This window comes from Cavia porcellus, unplaced genomic scaffold (genome assembly GCF_034190915.1).
Source record: "Cavia porcellus strain 051 isolate PalLab524CR breed Dunkin Hartley unplaced genomic scaffold, mCavPor4.1 scaffold_9, whole genome shotgun sequence".
NCBI classification, from domain to species: Eukaryota; Metazoa; Chordata; class Mammalia; order Rodentia; family Caviidae; genus Cavia; species Cavia porcellus.
Genome location: NW_026947492.1, coordinates 47435121 through 47441176, shown reverse-complemented (window position 1 = coordinate 47441176; position 6056 = coordinate 47435121).

Sequence of the window (6056 nt, the reverse complement as noted above, 5' to 3'; positions counted from 1 at the left end):
TGGATCATTGAACACAGCTGTTTGTAGTCTCTCTGTTTGAATGTCTACTTTGTATTCTTTGATACTGTGATTTGAGCAACTATTTCCAAGATGATAATATGTAATCTATTAACAGGTGATTTCTTACTGTTATGCTTTTTTTTGTAGTTCTGTATTATATGTAACCTTACACTGCTTTGTTTTGTTTTGTGTTTTTCTCTTTTTCCTCTTAAATAAAAAAAAAAAAAAAGTTGTAGCTGTTTATTGTCTCCAGCAGTGAGAAAGCTGACAATAAGTAGCATTCCCTCTTTCATCACTTATTTTAGTAGCTTGGATTTTTTCACTTCTTTGTGCTTTATCTAAATATTCAGTCTATCTAAATGTTTGTCAGTTTGATCATTTTAAAGAATCACTTGTGACATTCCATACTATTTATTTCTGCCTTATGGCTATAGTTCATGAATCATCTATCCTTGTTGCTTTTCTATCTTTACCATTGCATACACATTCCTACATTTTCGGCATGCATGTGGTTCTGTTTTTATCTATACCAACAATATTCTAGCCTATATTCTTCATCACTTCTCTCCTTAATGATCACAACTGTCCGTCCTTGAGACTAGTTTTCAATACTCTTATTCAAACCTTCACATTGCTAACAAAATATTTCTTTATCTTTATTTTAAAGATAATAAAGCCAAGCAAAATAAAACAGAATAAAACCAATCAAAATATACCAGTATAAGTGATGCAGAACTTCAAAACAATATGAAATCAACAATAGTTACCATAATGCCTCTTGTTTTCTTCAAAATAGCTGTAGATACCTTCAGATACAGTAAAAATCAAACAAAATGGAACAGAATAAAACCAATAAAACCAAAACAATGCAATAAAGGACTTCAAAAAAGACAATAGTAAATCCAAAATGGCTACCATAATATATCTTGCTGTCCATGCCATCACATATAACAAAATTAAAAAAAAAACAAAACAGAAAAAAACCCAACCCATCAAAACAATGAAAATGATGCAGGACTTCACAACAAGATAATAGGGAATTAACAATGGCACCACCTTAAGAAGAAGATCCTCTATAGATGCCGCTGAAAAGATGATCAGACCACCAGCCTAAGACCTGCAAAATTAGTGAAACACCAAAAAATAAACAAGCATCAAATTGCATTTCACCTCAATGGCTATCAGTGCAGCCTGTGTTTCTCTGGATCAGCTGGTAATTTATGGTGGTGGTGGGGGCAGGGGTTTGGCTCTTTTTGTTTTCCAGTCCATGCATCAAGAGAGACTGGAGTCTGGCTGTCCTCCCAGAAGCCCACACATGGCATTGATTCACAGAGAGTGCTTGCTTCTTGGTGACTTCTTGTTCTCTTCCTCCACAGTCTGCAAATGGCCCAAAGAAATATATTATATTCATTTCACTGAATGATTTTTCTGCTCAAAATCTTATTGCTCATACATTTTCATGATATACATGCCTTGAATATAAGGCTACTGTCTCTAACCTGCCTGTCTTAACCTTCCCCCAATATCTTACCCTTCTCATTTAGAAAATGCATATTATTCAACATAACTTGTATCCCTTGCACATCCTTGATCATCTTTTAACTTGGCATCTTTCCAGCTAGCATCTCTCAAGTCAGCTCATTACTGCCTTCACTGAAAAGTCTTCCCTGTTCCCCCAGGAAATCTGGATGCTTCTCTTATGCTCACAGTATACTAAGTCTAAGATTCAATAAAGCAATCATTTCATTATATTGTTCGATTGTAATGTTAGTGTTCTGTTTAGAAAATAACTTCTTGAAAGTAGGATATGTGTTTCATTTTTCTTTGTATTTCTCATGCTAAAATTTGGTCCAAAACAAGTATTCAGTGACTCATGTCCTACTGAGTATCCTACCATATATAGTACTACATAGCAGAAATAAGTTTTTCTCACCATTAGTAATTCAAGATCATTATTGATTTATTTCATCTAAAGCAGTCTATAGACAAAATTAGGAAAGGAATTCACAGAAATCTGAAACTCATGCCCACCACTTGGGCTGAATAACATTATGCCCACATATAATCTCTCCATCTAATTTTCTGATTCAATAAATAAGAAGTGAAGTCTCCTTTTCACTCCTAACATAATTTTATATGTCAGCTTGCTTTGCTACAGTCCTAATATAGTTGTTTAAACATTATTCTGTATATTTCTGTGAGGACTCTTTAATGAGTTCAACTTATAAATCAGTGAACTCTGAGTAAAACTGATTCTCCTGTATAATTCAGGTGGGCCTAACCAAGTCAGGTGAAGGCCTAAAAAGACAGAATGATCTCTCTTAAAAAGAAGAAATTCACTAGTAGACAGCCTTGTACTGCTCCACTGCCTCTCCCCTGAGTCTCCAGCCTCCTGGTCTGCTCTACAGATTTTGAACTTTCCAGCCTTCATTAATGACACAAACCAATTCTATAAAATTCTCTCTGTCTTTCTGTCTCTGTCTCTGTCTCTGTCTCTGTCTCTGTCTCTGTCTCTGTCTCTGTCTCTGTCTCTCTCTCTCTGTGTGTCTGTCTCTGTCTCTGTCTCTCTTTCTCTCCATTCCTTCCTCTATCCCCTCTCATCTTCTTTCCATATACACCCCATACTGGCTCTATTTGTCTGGACAGAGTGGAGTAATATACTCCTGAAGAATCTTTTCCATCTGTGTGTGCACTGGTCTTTCACACTACTAACAGGTCATAGATGATTTTACAGGAAGAAATTTTAAAAAGATCCATTCTGCTACAAGCAGAAGAATTTTTTTTGCTTTTATTGGCAAGATGGCAGGTGTTATATATCTGGCGGTGGATAAGGAGGAGGTGGATTGCAATTAACATTTACTAAATGCTTGTTCTGTGAAAGGCATTCCTCAACTCACTAAAAGGGCATTTAGTAACATCTTATAGTTACTGTCATATCTAATGAGTGGAAGACTGAAAGCTTTCACCTAATATTAGCAAGAAATCAGGGATAACTGATTTCATCATGTCTACTAAATATTGTATTGGAGTTTCTAGCCAGGTAATTTACACAAGAAAAAAAATTATTAAAATGTGGCATGTTAATTCTGTCCAGGAAAATCCTGGAAGTCTTTACAGAGGAAGTGACATGCATACAAGACCTTAAGAGGGAGCAGAGCTCTCTGTGGTTATGAGATATTTAAAAGATTAGATTTTTTCTGAGAGAAAGAAACAATGCTACTGTCTGTTCTTCATGTGCGGGGAACACTCCATAAGAAATACTCATTGCATTGTCTTTAAACACTTGTAATTTTCCTTATAAACAACTGGGGAAAAGTCCTCTGAGAGAATCACTGTTAATCCAAGCACTTCCTTCCTTGATAGGACAAAGGAAGTAGTCTTTTGAATTTACATGCCACTGGACTCCAGCCGAAGCAACATGTGCATGAGAAGCCTCCGTTTGGTGTAGTAACATGTAAGAAACAGATGTTCAGCTGTATTCTGAGAAGTTGTTGATCATTCCTGCAAGATTGTTGAGAGATCGCTTGATCATTTCTAAGCTATAACCTTCCAGACTTAAAGGACAGCCCCATCTGCAAGTCCTAGTAGCAGGGATTTGTGTCTAGACCACAGGAATTCTATCCTCAGGCTCCAGCACTGGGATGTTTGAAACTGAGAAGGCAGTTTCATGCTGACAGCACTGTTACCAACCAGATGCTTCAAAATTGGACAATCGAGCTGAATTACTTCAGAAGGAAGAGTTTTCTAGTTCCTTGTTCTGCCTAACAGATGGCAGGTTTGTGCTTGAGAAACATTTGCTACCAGGATGAAATAATGTCTTTTTGCAGTTACTGTCTTATTATTTTTTGTAGCAAAAGACAATTTTAAAGCTGCATAGAAAAAAAGGGTTATATGAAGATTCACATAATGATGTTTCACTGTCAACAACAAAAAGAATATTGATGTGATATACAATGCATGTTAGAAAAACCTAGTAACTCATGATGAAGTTATGTCTGGTTCTAATACTTGGTAGGAAATTTTTAAATAATTTAAAGGAAATGGTAATACTTTCTTCCTATCTCTGCAAGATTGTTGTGAGATTGCTCGATCATTTCTGAACAATAACTTTCCAGGCTTAAAGGGCTGCGAAGGTTGCATGATCCTTGGCAAGTCAAACAAATTTAGTGTAGAAAGTAGACGCCAGCCCTGGAGCCTCATGCCTTTTTGTACAGGAGTCATGGATATCAGCATTCAGGCAAAGCAAACTCCTTCTTTGCCATTCAGCTCAGAAACCTGTGAGACCAAGAGAACAGAATAATTCAGACCATCTTGGTCTATTCATGCTAGTATGGCAAAGTGACTGAGACTTTATAGTTTATAAAGAACAGAAATTTATTTTTCACAGTTCCAGATACTGGAAATCCAAGATAAAAGTGTTGGCAGATTAGGTGTTGGGTAAGAACCCAATCTGCTTCCAAGATAGTACCTTTTAGCTGCATCCTCCAGAGGGACAAATGCTGCAACTTCACATGGCAGAAGCAATGAAAGATGCAAAAGAAAGCCTAAACTCACTCCTCTGAGGCCTTTTGTAAGGTACTAATTTCATCAGTAAAGCAGAGCCTTCATGAACTAGTCATTCCTAGGGGACCCACCTCCTAATCTTGTTATACTGGAGATTGTTTCAACATGAATTTTGAAAGGGCAGAAATATTCAAGCCAAAGCAGTCCTCCTCTGCCTGGAACTGTGGAGTGCAGGTTTAAGTGCCAGAGTGCTTCATCTGTCACTCTGAGACTTGTCAAACTCTGGATATGAACCTTCAGTGACAGAAGTCTCCTCTCTCTCTCTCTCTCTCTCTCTCTCTCTCTCTCTCTTTCTCTGGAGCAGAATCATCTAGAGAGCTTTTAAGAAACACCAGTTCCATAGCAAAAACAACAAATAATAAAATAAATATAGAAGGGCTCATTTGGGGGCAAAGGATGTATCTCAATTGGTGGAGCATTTTCTCCATATATACAAAGCCTTCGGTTCAATTTCTAGCATCCTCCCACACAAACCAAAAAACAACCAAAAAATTACAATTTTGTTTAATAATCAGTGGTGGCAGTCAAGTTCCAGATACTCAATTTTAATTGGGCTGCGTGGGACTTGAGAAATCTTCTATTTTTTAAAGCTCCCCAGGTGAGTCTAACGTGCAGCTCATGTCATATAACTGAAATTTCGCAGCTCAGCATACAGCATAAATGTTTTTATCCAGCTTTATGCCAGAATAAAAATTTGTATGAGTTAATGCTACCAATGAAAAAATATTAATAAACATTACTGAAGTTGTACCAGCTAGCAATTTACAGTTTGTCATTCTCCAAATGCCATTCCATCCAGCTAGATAAAGCAGCTCCCTGGAGTTAGCAGGCAGTGCACAGCAGAGCTCCCTCTAAAACTCCCAGGCCCCCAAATTGAGCTGAATGCCTCCACTCTTTCACTCTCACTTCTTAATTACCAACCTTGTTTTCTGTTTTCAGATCGAGGCCTGTGAGACATTTATAGCTGGCTCTGGACTGGAGTGGAACATGGAGGTAATTATCTGAGTAATTCAGGCAATGGCAGTTTATTTTTCCTGAATTACCTGGATAATTACCTCAAGCCTAATAAGATGGAAAGAAGCCAGAGCCACATTCTGACGGTTTTATTGCCCCTGCAACAATGCATTCTATTTAAAGGTCCTGATTTAAAGAAATGAGCTGCTGAAGTTTAAGTCTTCCTATTTCACACAGGAAACCCCATTAATCATCCGGAGAAGATAACAGTTTGTAATTGTCCAGCTTTTGTGGCTGTTGAAAGCTCCTCTGGGCTGAGGGACCCAGCTGTCCTGGATTTCTGACCTGTTCTCTATGTTCCTGGGAGTGCTCATTTCAGCTAATGAGGTAACAAAGAGTAAAGCTTTGGGGTGCTGAGTTTTTCCTTTCTGCTTTTCTTTGTTGTCTTTTTCACATTCCTTTCTTAACCTAAATAACCAAATATTTTGTACTATTTCCTTATTGTCCTGTGCGGGATTTGTTCTTATCTGTAAAACAGA